The sequence below is a fragment of the Toxorhynchites rutilus genome, chromosome 2 (assembly GCF_029784135.1).
Source record: "Toxorhynchites rutilus septentrionalis strain SRP chromosome 2, ASM2978413v1, whole genome shotgun sequence".
Taxonomy (NCBI): domain Eukaryota; kingdom Metazoa; phylum Arthropoda; class Insecta; order Diptera; family Culicidae; genus Toxorhynchites; species Toxorhynchites rutilus.
Genome location: NC_073745.1, coordinates 91518104 through 91532808, shown reverse-complemented (window position 1 = coordinate 91532808; position 14705 = coordinate 91518104). Strand labels below are relative to the sequence as shown.

General features: G+C 40.0%; 1 protein-coding gene across 3 annotated transcripts in view; it reads left to right on the top strand.

Annotated features, from left to right (window-relative positions):
• The first annotated feature begins 4020 nt into the window (after positions 1-4020).
• LOC129771481 (uncharacterized) overlaps positions 4021-14705 on the top strand; it is a 695695-nt gene continuing 685010 nt past the window's right edge. Inside the window, exons 1-2 of one of the 3 annotated variants that reach the window (XM_055775161.1) lie at positions 4021-4153; positions 13130-13881. The gene's annotated coding sequence lies outside the window, so the exon portion shown is untranslated. Of the gene's footprint in view, positions 4154-13121; positions 13882-14705 lie in introns of those variants that run through there. The other 2 variants (XM_055775163.1, XM_055775162.1) reach the window with 2 other exon arrangements.

Genomic DNA, 14705 nt, shown 5'->3' with positions numbered 1-14705 from the left:
TCACGACGGATGAACTCTTCCGGATTCTACACACACGGTGGCAGCCATAAAAAGGTTGTATACAATTCACTCCGTTTTCACCGTGAAGTGACGTTCGTGATCAGGCCCTATGTATAATTTATTTATTGATTTATTAATCCATCTGACTCATAGTCTTAATGAAAATAACTTAACCTAATGATGTGGAGGATGTCTAGAGCGGAGGATTTTCTGTCTAAACACTGTCGAAGACATATCGAAATCAAACAAATGTGACACTTCGTTGAATGCTCTTGTTATAGTGGACATCGGCTCGAAGTAACCGAATAGCGAGCGGTGGAATGGAACAGCCAGCATCTGATCCAGAGTTCGTCGTTGAATCCGGGTGGGAGCGTTCAGTGACATTTTTGCAAGTAGGATGGGACAGTCAGCTTCTCCATTCAAAATCTTCGCTGCAAAGACTGCTTGTTGAACAGAGCGTCGTTGTTCAAGGGTATCCATTCCCAGCAGGCGGCACCGATCAATATAAGGAGGGAGATTAATGCGATCCTTCCAAGGAAGCAAGCGCAGGGCGAAACGAACAAATCGTCGTTGTATGCGTTCAATCCTGTCGATCCAAATTGCTTGATAGGGACTCCAAATCACTGACGAGGATTCAAGGATTGATCGAACCAACGAACAGTAGAGCGTTTTGAGGCAATGCATGTCAGTGAACTCTTTAGTTGTCCGCATGATGAGTCCTAGCAATCTATTGGCACGATCAATAGCTATGGAGCGATGATCATTGAAGGTCAGCCTAGAGTCAAGCCGAACTCCTAAGTCTGTTACTTGATGCATTCGATCAATAACTATATCATCAATTTTGTACTCCCAGTGGATCGGATTGGCAGAGCGACAAAATGTTATCACGGAGCATTTGTTAATACTTGGCATCATGTTGTTCAGTTTACACCATTCGACAAACAGATTTAACAGGCATTGTAGGTGAACGCAGTCAGCTGGGCTGTCGACTACGTTATAGATTTTGAGGTCATCAGCATACATCAGTCTACAACCAACACCCAATAGAGCTGAGACATCGTTGATGTAGAGTGCGAATAGTAGTGGTCCGAGGTTACTGCCCTGCGGGACGCCGGAATGGTTTTGAAACCATGTTGAACTATATGAGCCAATCTTTACACAAAGCTTCCTGTCGTAAAGGTAGGATTTGAGCCAGTCCACATAAGCAGCCGAGGCACCAAGTTTAGAGAGCTTACATAGCAAAATCCGGTGGTCAATTCTATCGAAGGCGGCTTTCAGATCGGTGTAGATGGCATCAACTTGTTTGCCATTCTCCAGGTGGTTAATACATTCGGAAGTGAATTGGAGCAGATTTGTTGTCACTGACCTACCCGGGTAGAATCCGTGTTGATCCGTGGAGATGTAAGCTTTCGATTGAGAAAATAGATGACCGTACATGATAGTCTCAAACAACTTAGAGCCAGCACATAGAGATGTGATTCCCCTGTAATTGCGCACGTCATGTTTATCGCATTTCTTATAAACAGGGAACATATAAGATTCCTTCCAGAGCGTGGGAAATTTCTTCTGTTGTAGTGCGATATTTAATATGGGACACAGTGGCGAAGTTAGAATTTCAATGCATTTTTTGAATACGACAGCTGGAATTCCATCGGGTCCGGGAGCTGTGGACGATTTTAATTTCTTTGCTGCAGTATGTAATATTTCCTCGGTTATGACCGGTAGACTCAAGTCACACATACTACCCGGAACAGCGGATGCAGCAGACTTAGCTTGGCCCATTGTCGCGCTAGCAGTATTGAAAACGCTTACAAAATGCTTTGCGTAGAGTTAACATTTATCCGAAGCATTAGTTGCAACTTCATCAAACAGAGACACCGTAGCAGGCACACCATTGATACTTTTGCGTTTAGAGTTGAAAAAGTTCCAGAAACGTTTAGGATTTCTATGGAGGCTACTTTGCGTTTTGGCAACGTATTGCTTATAAAGAAAACAGTTGAGAGTCCTGTATGAATCGCTAGCGATTTGGAAACGGAGCTTATGGACCGGGGTTCGTAGTCTCCGGTAATGACGCTGACATGCATTCTTTTTGCGTTTTAGAAAATGAAGATGTGCATTTCCCCAAGGCGGTTTGGCAGGCAATCGCTTTTTGGAACGTTAGAAGCAAGCCACTGTAAAATAGGATTGCTAAACTTTTCCACGGCAAGGTCCACATCAGTGCAAGACAAAGCATCTGTCCAGTCAATATCGGCCAAAAAAGCATTCAATGCAACGAAGTCAATGCGATTGAAATCCAGTTGGGGAATGTCTTCGTGCTCAAACAATGATTCGCTGCCGCTAAAGACGAGTGTTATTTCTAATGGTGGATGAGGACGATCGATTTTCACTATTGCAACAGCAGCTTCGTGAACAATACATGAATCAGCATTGGAAAATACGAGATCAAGAATGTGATTCCAAGGATTCAAAATTCCGCAAAATTGTTTCAGATTCATCAAGGCCATGTTATCTAGCAAGCAGGCACTTGCCGTTTTCACGCTGTTGGTATCAGCAGTTACAAAGTTTGACTCTTCAGATTTCCACAGGAGATTAGCTTGATTGAAATCACCGCATACGATAATTGTATAATCATCATCAAACACACAAATGACGAGTAAAATGTAAATATGATATTAGAAGTAAATAAATAAGTATTTTTTATGCTGATAAAATGGGCTTTTCTCTACAACGAATTTTTTTTTTTGAAAGAAAAGGTACAGATGAGAAAGATTTTAAACCCTTCTGGTAAAGATTAAAATGTGGCAACACTGCTTATAGCACCAAACTTCAAGTTAGTTTTTCTCGAAATCATAAAAATGTCTCATGGTCCGATCTGACTTAACACCGACCACATGGAAACACTGCACAAGTGACATATGGGGATAAGATTTCAGAATTTGACGCTAGTTGACGCTTGGTTCTATGTATAGAAGTCAAAAGAAAAAAGTCTCGTTCAACTCAGCTGCAAATCTCATCGAAAATTGTCTTTATTAAGATACTATCATGTTTCATCTTCAAAAACAAACCTGAGTGCTCATTCCCAAACATTTGTAGGTGCAGGTCATACACACCGGATTATTGGAAAAAAAAGTTCCAAATTATCATTAGAATAGCTTGTAATATTGCGAGGTACTCGGAGCTTCATAGTTCCTATAATAGTCAATAATTTTCGTCAGAGGCATTATGAACTGATGCAGTCTGCCGATCTTCGTCAAATTGATTGATTAATATGCTAGGGAATACTATTGAGAAGACATTAGAAAAACTCGCGCAAGTTGGTTCGTCCGGCCGTTTATTCGATCCTCCCCGGAAGATACGAAAGAACAACGCCGGTGGTGGTTGATTTGCCAAGTCAGTCACGATTTGCTCGGGCGTAATCTTCAATGTTCACCGACATGATAAACACTCGCATCAAGTGCTGCTAATTCAGCATCAAACCTAACTGTCGTGTTTCTAACCACCGCACCGAAGCAGCAGCAGCTTTTGCATGGCCGCGAGATGCCGTTGCGCATTTGCGGGCGCGTACTCTGCATAGTCCTATACCTGTGTGGGTATGATATTTAGTTTTGTTTGGCATTTGCTTATGAACACATCAAAAGAAACGCTTTGTACGCTTTGTGCGCCGACTTCTACTTGTTATGACGGTTCCTTTCTTTTCTCCGCTTCCAAACGCCACTTTCCCAGCACCCCATTGAGTAGCGCTAATTCGTGTGGTTCGACCACTCATTCTCGCCCACCGACGCGACGGGGTAACGTGAAAGGAGGCCCTTATCAGTACGAGATCACGATCATGGCACGAGAGAATGAGAAAAGAGAGCGAGAGAGCGCGTGAGAGCACGTGGCCCGATTGTGGGGCGCGCGTTTGGAGATCGTGATCATCGGTACTCACCTGCGAGCGCGCGCGCTGTGGAACTCACTCTGCTTTCGGGGAGACTGCGGTTTTGGGGACATACTCCGCCAGCACATTCCAGCTCCCGGTGCGATCAGTGACTTACATTTGCCCGTGCGGGAAGCTCGTGTTTCGTGTTCGCTGTCTCTCTCGTGTGTTCTTTTGGAGGCAAGTCGTTTCTGTCGGTGGATAATTATCATTTTTCATCGCAGGAGCAGTGGCGCGGTGGGTGCTTGACAACGGCGGCTTTTGTCGATCGTGGTGTGCATGGGGAAAGGGAAGAGGGCAGGGGGAGTCTGGAATTTGGAGTGCGTGTGCCGTGCCGAATAGGGACCGCACAAACGTCCCCGAAGTGAAGTGACTCTCCTGGTTCGTTGTGCTTTTTTTTCGCTCGATCAGAAAGAAGCCGAAGAAGCAGCCAAAGATGAAACCCGATTGGCGTGTTTGATTTGCTCTGAATAGTGCAGCCGATTGCGTTTATATGCGTGCATGTGTGTGATTTTTTTATTCGCCAGGAAGCAAATTGCATGTTATGAATTAATACGGAAAGTGGATGCTGTGTGCTAATTTTCACTGGAACCGGTAGTGTGGAAGATTAGTGTAACGTTCGTACATATTTCGCAAAAACGTTCCGAGGCATACCAGACTTGTGGAGTGACGTGTGACATTTTGTATCAAAAGGATGGCAGGATGTGGACAGGGGAAATTGGTTGGAATATCAAGTGTCTTATTGTCTTCGCCGGGAAGAATCGTATGAATGGAAAAGGTATAACTATCGGTTTTGTGAAATTTCCAATTGAATCTTATTGCGTTGGTTTAACAACTAACTTTTGACGTTTTGCGTTTATTGAAACAAAACGTTATTGGACGAAATACTTGTAACCAGTCATGCACAGACGTAAAACTGTTCACTAGGGAACTTCAGCTAGGGTAGACTGTATACTTCGTAGTTGCTTTCCGCGATCAAAGCGTACGAATAATACACGCTGTGTTGTTTGGAAGTTGGGCAAAGTTTCTCATTGGGCAAGTTTCGGTGATTCGTGTTTTAGATAATCAATAAGGACACCGGCGACGTCCTTAGGTACCACACTTCCCGATTATAGTCTTGTTTTTCTGAGGCTCCATCAGTCAATTGAATTTTGCAAAATCATTATCCAAACCTTTCAGGTTTTTTTTAGGGGCCGAATTGTTAACTACAGTAAAACCTGTTTTTGTGCGGTTTTTTTTGTGATTTTTTTTTGTGCGGTTTTATTGTGTTGTTTTTGTTTGTGTGGTGTATGAAAAGAAGCATATTTGACGAAGTTATCGTCCATTTAGTTTTTTTCGATGGTTTATATGCATTTCAGTGCGAAAAAAGCATATTTGTGTCTGAATTATCCACTTCTAAAATCATTTCCCTCCTCTCATCAAATGCTCTAAGTTTTCTAAGTTTTTGCATGACATGATTTCTAACAGCAACACGTTTCGACATGCAACTAAAAGCACAAAACAGTCAAGCGCAACCAAAAAGGCAAAGTGTTCCATCACAAAGCAGGGAAACAAAAGAAAATTGAACGGTGAATGGCGTGGATTTGAGTTATTTTCTTGGGGGAAACTTTTATTATGCGGTCCCTATCTACCGCACAAAAAAAGGTTTTTTCAAAATGTGTACCGAACACGATTTTTTAAAGCTACTGGTAAAGTTTCACACGATTTCACGACAAAAAAAGGTTTGCCTGTATATTTTTATAAGTATATATAAACAATTTCCTAATTCTATGGAAAACCGATTACTCGCGGTTGACTCGAGTTTAGAAAGGTGACATTTTTTTTTATCAGGACAAGGATGTGATATAAGGATATTATAAAAATGTTGATGATCAAACTCAATTTTTTAATCTATTCGTATATCTATAGTGTATTTACATTTCAACTTATTCTACTGTTTATAGCTAGGGGACCAATTACTCGCAAAGGAAGAAAAGGAGAGTATAAGGATATAGGGACAAAAACATAATTTAAAATACCCAATTTTCTTGAAGAAACGGCTTTTATTTAGAATGATTAGTTTACAAAAAAGCATTTTGCAAGTTTTTGGTGATTAAAGTAATACTTAACACATTGCGGACCGCTCACGAGTTTTCTCGTGTTTCGCGATCCGTCTATTACGGATGGATCACGAAATAACCCGTGTTTTCTACACTTGATGGTAAAATCCTTGGTCTGCCAAGAATCTAACAAACCCCTCCGATGGCTCGCCTTCGTCTCACCCACGCCGAAGGAAACGATCTCGTTCGTGGAATCCGAAAAAATGAAGCGTACAAATTTGCCCCAAAACGTGCGGTCCTTAATGTGTTAAGGATACAGAGCATTTCTAATTCTGTCGTCTTCTAATCTAGATCGGATCTCATTATGTTTGCCGTACAGTACAGAGAGTACCGAATACCATTGTCGTGTATTTGCCTCTGATGCCTTCTGTACGAAACATCTGGTCCAAGGGTTTTCATCAATCCGTTTATGGACGTTGAGTTTGGGCTGGACGATTGATTGTTGCAATCGTCGTTCAAGTTATTCCTTGATGTTTAACTGCAGGTTTTGCATCGTTCAGTGGATTTTTTTCCTTCCGTTGTCCAGCTACTGAATCAATATCATCATCGTCAAATTTGATCAAGTCAGGAACAATTTGAAATCCCTGCTTGATCATTGCAATCCGTGACGTTTGATAGAAGACGCCAAAGTCATAATTAATTGTGTCACGATCACGAGCAGAATGATTATTCATATACGGGAACAAATCTGCATGTACCAAACGTCTTTCTACAATCCTTCCAATCAGGGCTTCAAGCAACTCCTTCGAAATTTCTAATGGTTGCTCCGATAGCTGTTCTAGCATAAATTGCAATCTGACGTCAGTTTCCTAAAGAGTGCATTTCTTTCGCAATAGCAGTTCAACAGAGACCAGAACTGGTTCGAGAGCATCAACCAATTCAATTTTCAAAAAAATTGGATGAAAATTTCAACCGATTCCAATGTTAATTCCAATTCTGGCGATTGTTGTATGGAACATTTTAATCTTTTTTCCGACCCGACCTATGTTAGATTCCATCAGCTATACCCAAATTAGCGTTGGAAGAAAACATTTCATCGTCGACAGAAAAAATGCTCCTCCGTGTGGGTGATATGATCAAATAAAAGCACCTTCTTCAAAAGCTTTAAAATGTTTTTATGTATGGGAGCAGACATCTCTTACTCTCAGATTGAACGTCAACTCAGGAAAAAAACCCAAACGATGTCAACGGAGATCGAACCAAGGCCGGTTGGTATGCAAGGCAGATTTACACGACCACGCTATCCACATAGTTAGCCACTGATGCTATTACATGAACGCGTGATAATATTACACCTCATTATAAAATGGAGTGTTTTCTAAAAGCAAAGTATGCGAAAACCTTCAAGGGGGTATTCTAGTGTAGAGACAAGAATTTCGGACGTTTTTTCGAGCTCCGTGAAAATGAAACAAAAAATATTTTTACTATCCATTATATCATTATTTGTTCATCTATATTTTAACAATAAAACAAAAATTGAACGGAGGAAAAATATTCGTAACTAGAATAGTTAAAAGCTGATGAAGTGAGAGGGTTAAAAAAAAGTTGTGCCATGGCGTACACGATTCCAGCCCTTCTGTTATCTGAAACAAAAAATCGAACAGATTCTGAATCAGTAAAGATGTCGCTATCGCATGAACCTCGGACAAGTCGAAACCATCTTTTTTTATTCTAGTCTAGAATTTTTTTTCCCTTCATATTCCCTTTCCCAATGTTTTTCCCTTCATATTTTTGTAGTTTAGGCATTCAAGAATATACTCTAGAAAGGACTTGTCGAAAATCCTATTATTTACTGAGTTAGAGCCATTTAAGTGATGCAGTATCTAACCTGATACGGCCATAACAATGAACTTCAAACGCGTTTTTCTTGGAACTAGTTTTTTCAAACTGGCGTACACGGTATCTCAAGTTCTACTGAACCGATTCATGTCGAATTTATATGGATACAATCTGCAGGCACCTCGCTATCGCATGAACCTTTAAAAAATGATATTTTTAAAATTTTACTATTTAAAAAAAAATCGGGAAACGTAAGAAAAAACGTTTCAAAATGCTGTTTAAAACGTTTTTTTTACGTTTCCCGTTTCCCAGTATTGAAGAGTAGCACATTTTCTCTTATTTTTTTTAGACTCATTTAATGTACTAAATCGAAGTGCATCCGTAGCCGAGTGGTTAGCGTCTCACATTATCATGCCGGGTGTTTGGGATCGATTCCCGTTCTGGCCGGGGGGATTTTTCGCCAAAGAAATTTCCTTCGACTTGCACTGTGGTCACGCGTATTCAAGAGCTTGCCCCTCGGAATACATTCAAGGCGTGTTATTTGGCTTACGAAATCTCAACTAAGTATTAATAAAAGACGCTAGTTGATGTATACGTTGAGACGGCAAAAGTTCCACAGGGAACGTTAACGCCATTCAAGAAGAAGGTACTAAATCGGGATGCCAGAACATATGCTAAAAATAATTTTGTGTGTACTATTGCACACAAGTAGTACTATCTGCCCAAGTACCTATAGAAGTACCTATCTGCCCAACACCGAATTTCATGCTTGCTCATAGTAATTCCCTATGTGGTAAACACACTATTATAACCCTATCTGTAGGGAAACATTTTTCCCAAAACTCTGTACCGTTTTGTCTCAAAACGCTTAAGCTTTGTTGGGCATTAACCAGTGTCTCATTACTCAAAATGGCACTTTTTCGGGAAATAATTGTGGTTTTTGGATACAATAGAGCCTGTTCTTTCATTTGTGCACCATGATTTACAAATACTTATTCATGATGAAAAACTAAAAATATGTTTCATCACATTTGTCTCAAATTCCGAACAGCAAGAAAGCAATAATTTAAAAAAAAGTCATAACTTTTGAGTTACTAAGCCGATTCAGATGATCGATATATCAAATTCTTCTTTTGAAACATATTATACTCCCAAAAATTTGGAGTATGTGCTTCGAAACTCGATTTATACTCCGAATTTGCTAATGCAAACATTTTATCGCTGGTTTTGACAGTTACTTTTTTGCAAATGCTTAGTATCATAAGTTCTAAGCGGTATTGATACCTATAAATGATGTTAAAATGAAGTCTATACCACAAAGAATGTCAGGGTTTTTATTATTCAGTTATTTATAACATTATAGTTTAGTAAATTTACATTTAAAAATGAAGTTTTCGGAATTTGAGACAAAACGGTACATTCGTGATATACAGGGTCTTTCAGATTAAACGCTCACGCAAAAAAAAATCGAATGGCTCCTTATGATTTTCTTTTTTCGCTCCGTCGATGGTAACACTGCATTCCCCACTTCGGGACGATAATATTCGGCTACTCGTTCAGTCAGGATGGTTTTTAGTGTCAAGATGTACTATTTACAAGAACGTTTATTTTTAGTGAAATCGTATTACCCGAGCAACCGAAGCCCATATGGTTCAGCGACGAAGCACATTTCTGGCTAAACGGGCACGTCAACAAACAAAACTGCCGTATTTGGAGTACTGAAAATCCACACGAGACAACAACACTGCATCCTCAACGAGTTACGGTGTGGGCTGCAATCAGCTCTCGCGGGTTCATTGACCCAGTGTTTATCAATAGCAACGTCACTGGCGCTTCCTATAATGATGGCCATGCCCAATTTCAGACGCGTTCCAACAGGACGGTGCGAAGCCTCATACCGCCGATGAAACGTTGTTGTTTGTGCGTAGAGTTTTCAAGGATCACGTCATCTCCAATCGCTTTCCTGCTCCGTTTAACTGTGGATGGAATTGGCCGTCGTATAGTCCGGATTTAAGTACGCTCGATTACTTCCTCTGGGGTACGTGAAGGACTGTTGCTATGTTAATAAGCCACAAAATTGGAGGAACTTAAAGAAATAACTCGGGTTTTCAACAGCATCGAAGTCGTAATGTTAGAGTTGTGCATGAAGACTCTAGTTCACCGTTTAAAATGCGTCATCGAAAAAAGGGGTGGTCACATCGAAAATGTCCTAAAATAAGCTTTATTTTCGTTTTTTTTTTTTAAATAAAAATCGGTTCACTTTTGTAGAAGTTATTAAATTTGTTGCGTGAGCGTTTAATCTGAAAGACCCTGTATTAGTCCACTATGACAATAATTGTCGACCCAAATATTGTTTTTCATGAAATCGTGCCTTGTGTCAACAAAAGAAGACTCCACAGGCAAACGCAAGTCCAATACTCAGGACACATTACGTGATCGATCGATGTTGATAACCATTGCAGAGTCAATTTCCGAATGCCATTTTTTATTTCGTAAGGCTTTCACAACAGTCGCTTATAAGGGAGGCGGGAGTAAAACGGACATGTTAACTTCAATTATATCTTTGGGAACTCATGTTTCCCAAAACTTTGATGCAGTTTTTTACAATTCAATGTACTGTTTTTCTACTTCATTAGCCAAATATTTCACAAACATGTGTTTTTCAATGTTTTTTTACTGAAATTAAAACAAACCGAAAAGTACAATATTTTTTTCGATGCGGGTAATATGAACATATAGTGGGGGGAATATGGAGGGGTTTGTAATATATGAAACGTAGAGGCTCATCGATCGCGAGGGGAATAATTTAATTCAACCAAGGTCTGAACTCATCACGAATGTCCGAAATGATAATTTTCGCTCACTTCCCATCAAGTAATATCAACAATTCTAATCGATTACTCACAAGATATTAAATTTTCATCTGCCGTCGCAATGTATAGTGAAAAACGTCGGAAAACTCGAGCTAGTGCTCTGGAAGTTAAATTTTCATTTTTCAATTTTCCGCAATGGTTTTGTTTGTATTGGTGAAGGCATCATTATTTTTTCGACACTGATGCCAAACAACATCATCGAAGCAGCTGTAAAAACAACTCAATTAAATGTTATTCCTGAGTCATAGCATTTCATGTCATGAAAATCAATAAAATAAAATTGTGTTGATATCAATACAATTATATAAACAACAATATAAACGGACATACTCTCATCTATTTTGCTTTTGGTTCCAGTCAGCCTCTAAACAGTCCTCATTTGGCGATTTGATTTCCATTTATAGACGCAGGGCATTCCTAAGGAATAGATTAAACAAACTTTTCACAGTCCATCTCACCAGTACAATTATTTCAATAATTTAAATTTTCCAGTCAAAAATGAATTTACCTTTCCATACATACCTAATATCGCTTTTCTGTTAATTCACAAACCGAAATATAACCATCAGCGAATTGAATTTTGATATTAAACCACTCAAGATACTCAATATCGAAGCAGCTAAAATTACACTCACACGCGGAATCATGTATGATTTTCGATTTTTCTTTCGCTTTTCCACTTTTGATCAGCATTCATTGCCATAGGGTGACTAAAATTTTATAGAATAACATGTAGAAGGTGTTCTCATTAAGGGAGTATTCTAGTGTAGAGGCACAAATTTCGGACGTTTTTCCGAGTTCCGTAAAAATAAAACAACGAATATTTCTACTATCCATTACATCATAATTTGTTTATCTATCTTTTAACAATTAAACAAAAATTGAACGGAGAAAAAATTTTCGTAACTAGGATAGTTAAGAGCTGATGAACTGAGAAGGTTAGAAAAAAAAGTTGTGCCATGGCGTACACGATTCTAGCCCTTCTAGTTTTCTGAAACAAAAAAATCGAACAGATTCTGAATCAGTAAAGATGCCGCTATCGCATGAACCTCGGACAAGTAAAAAACATCTTTCTTTAGAAAATGGCAGCCGTTTGAAAAACAAAATGAGGTTTAAATCGTTTTTTATTACGTTTTCCGATTTTTTAAAATAGTAAAATTCAAAAAAATATCATTTTTCAGAGGATGATGCGATAGAGAGTTGCCTGCAGATTGTATCCATATGAATTCGACATGAATCGGTTCTGTAGAATTCGAGATATCGTGTACGCCAGTTTGAAAAAACTAGTTCCGAGAAAAACGCGTTTGAAGTTGATTGTTACAGTCGTACCAGGTTAAATGCCGCATCACTGAAATGGCTCTAATTCGGTTAATAATAGGATTTTCGATAAGTCCTCTCTAGGGTTTATTCTTGAATGGCTAAACTATAGAAATATGAAGGGAAATTTTTTATTTTTTTCAAATTTCTAGACTAGAACACTGCCTTAACAGAAATCTGAAACTCAAAATGTAACTATACAAATGAACCACCTGTCCATATTACCCCTACTGTCCGTATTACCCACGGTTCCCCTACATAGCATTTTCAACACTCTTTAACAAGTGATCTGACAATACTTTCGAAGCGAATAATCATTGGTGTCATTGGAGCAATTAGTGAATTAGTGAATTAGTCTTTTAGTTAATTGTTGATTGACAATCAGCGATCTGCGCTAGTTTTTCGGCTATTCAACTGGCTCAGCAACACATCTTAAAATGGTTTTTTGTGAGCATGTTGCATCAGCGACTTCGACGGGCAAGCAGCCAACGAACAGTAACAATATATTATATTTTTCTTCAATCGTTCAATGTGAAAGGCAAACCATATCATGTCTCACCTCGAGCAAGTCACCGAGACCGCAACGCAATGCGCTCAATCAACGGTGACCATTTTCGCTCCACCAAAACCAAGCCAACCACAAACATCCCGGCTCCCCATCTAATTGAATTGTTTTGTTGTGTCTCCGATCTCCCGATTCGACATCGTTCCGACTAGGTGTGCTCTGTGCAGAGTCCTAGAACAAGTTGCTGCTGCTGCTGCAGTGACGAATATCGTAAAACTTGGTATTTATAACCGCGGGTCTATCGATGGTCCCAATTTCCCTCATATGTCCCCCAATCCCGCCTCCTTCAATTGAGGGAAACTTCGCCGACCGAGGGTGTGAGCAATGGAAAAAAAAGGTGAAAATCGTGTGAGTGCTAATTCGTGGGCCGTCTGCCGTCATATCAATAGAGAAGTGAACGCGAAGTGAACGAAGCGAAAATAAAAGTCAACACAAGGAGAGTCTCGGCAATTATATGCTTTAATGATATTCTCCCCGGCTGCGGCACAGATGCCGGGCCCCAATGATCTGTCCCCATCATGGTATCCATCGGACCGGTGTAATATTGTGTGGTTCCAATGTGTTTTTGTTTCCACCGCAGAAGCGAAGATCCAAGTGAGAGATAGAAGCAGGAATATCTACACCATAAAAACAATCATTTGACATCAATTGTGTGCGTGTGTGTGTGTGTTCATGTGGTTTTGTGTATACAGCAGATAAATTTTTCCTCTGCCTTTTCTGACTGATGCCAGCTGAATTGTGGCCCACCGCGAAAAGGTTGACGAAAGAGCGAGAAAATAAAGTGTGATTAGGAGAGAAGGTTTAACGGATCGGTGATAAATCGTGTGGAGTGGAGTGGAAGCCAACAGCAAATAGAGCCAAGCAGACGCGTCATCTCTTCCCCCCAACAAGCTTCCAAAGCCTCTTTGCGCCCATAATTCAGTGCTGTGTATGTGTGAGGGAAGAACGGAAGGAAAGAGGAGAGTGTGCGGATGGTGAAGTGCTTTTTTGGTGAGAAAAGCGTTTGGTTGCTGGTGCTGGTGCACGAAACAAGGTCAATGAGGGGATTCTGTTTCTCTTGTGCTTAATCGGTGGGATGGTGAATTTTGATTAGTGTGGAAAGAGAGATAGAAAGGAAAACAAAAACCGAAAGGCGCACCGCTGAAGGGAAGATTGCTAATTAATCGTTCTAGTTTGAGTAATCGCACACCTTGGAGTTCTACGGATAATTGATACATTACAAACAACGACGGAATCGGTTCGTTACTGCTCCCTTTCGCGCGAGAAAAGCCGATTCAGCTGATAGCGGACGGAATCGTGAATTGCTGTGGAATACATTAGAAGTGCTTACAGGTAAGTGGCATTCGGAATTAGGTGTTGGAATTTTCGTTTACAGCCCCCGTTACTGATAATATGACTATCTGTATACGATGAGTTAGAGTGATTGTATTTCATTTTGTACTGGATGCTAAACACGTTGTAAACAATGATGAACAACAATTTTTGACCATCAAGAGGCTGAACTAACTTTGGCCTTCGGGGACATATTTAATAGCTGTCCCGGCAAACGTTGTTCTGCCATACAAAATAAGTACTAGCGAACCTATTGGTTAACTCTTTCACTTAGAACATCGAGGCTCACTCGGTGTGAAATCACTGTGCCAAAACCTACAATATCGATTCTCACTCGTGGTGCACTTTCATATTCCAGGGCGCTAGGACCCTCAGCAGAGTAGTGAATTACTCGATGAGTGACCCATGAAAGCATTTGCATTTGGTTCACACTTTTCAAAATCAATCGTGAGCTAAGGGGCTGAATGAAAAATAGCACATGTATTGTAAGTTTAATTTAATGTTATATGAATGTGTTTGATAATGGAACCCTTAGAGACGTTATTGATTTCGACGTTTTCGAAATTACCGAAGAGATGGTAGAGTCTGCGATAAATAAAATCAAGTTCTCCTACAATCCCGGGCCGGATAAGATTCCCTCTTGCGTTTTTAAGAGATGCAAGACCTTGGTACTACGACCTCTTCAAATTATTTTCAATCGCTCTCTCCAACAACAAAAACTTTCGACTGTCTGGAAATCGTCTTATATGATTCCTATGTTCAAGAAGGGCGACAAAACCGACATCTCGAACTACCGTGGCATAACATCGTTGTCGGCGGGATCA